The 256-nt window shown below is 21.5% G+C and overlaps 1 protein-coding gene across 1 annotated transcript in view; it reads left to right on the top strand.

The window, feature by feature from the left end:
- The window catches only part of LOC107624543 (cytochrome P450 78A5), a 20,787-nt gene that overhangs the window by 17,638 nt on the left and 2,893 nt on the right, over nt 1–256 (top strand). The window lies entirely within an intron of this gene.

Below are 256 nucleotides of genomic sequence, written 5' to 3'. Positions count from 1 at the left end.
ATTCTGGTTGTTAATATTATATTTCTTCTTAAGTTCAACAAATGAAAATATTAAAAAAATAATTTCCATTTTTTTAATTGCAATAATAAAACATCGAATATTATATTATAATAAATAATTTCTTTTAGAAACTAAATATGTAAATTGATACATAAATAATTTAAAAAATGGTTTCTTTTAGAATATGACATATCATTTGCCTAACCATGGTTACCTTCTTAACCAAATATGCTTAACCTCCACCACCACTTTCCAA

This window comes from Arachis ipaensis, chromosome B10, assembly GCF_000816755.2.
Source record: "Arachis ipaensis cultivar K30076 chromosome B10, Araip1.1, whole genome shotgun sequence".
NCBI lineage: Eukaryota > Viridiplantae > Streptophyta > Magnoliopsida > Fabales > Fabaceae > Arachis > Arachis ipaensis.
Note: the sequence above shows the minus strand (reverse complement) of the source record. Positions and strands in the feature narration are given on the sequence as shown.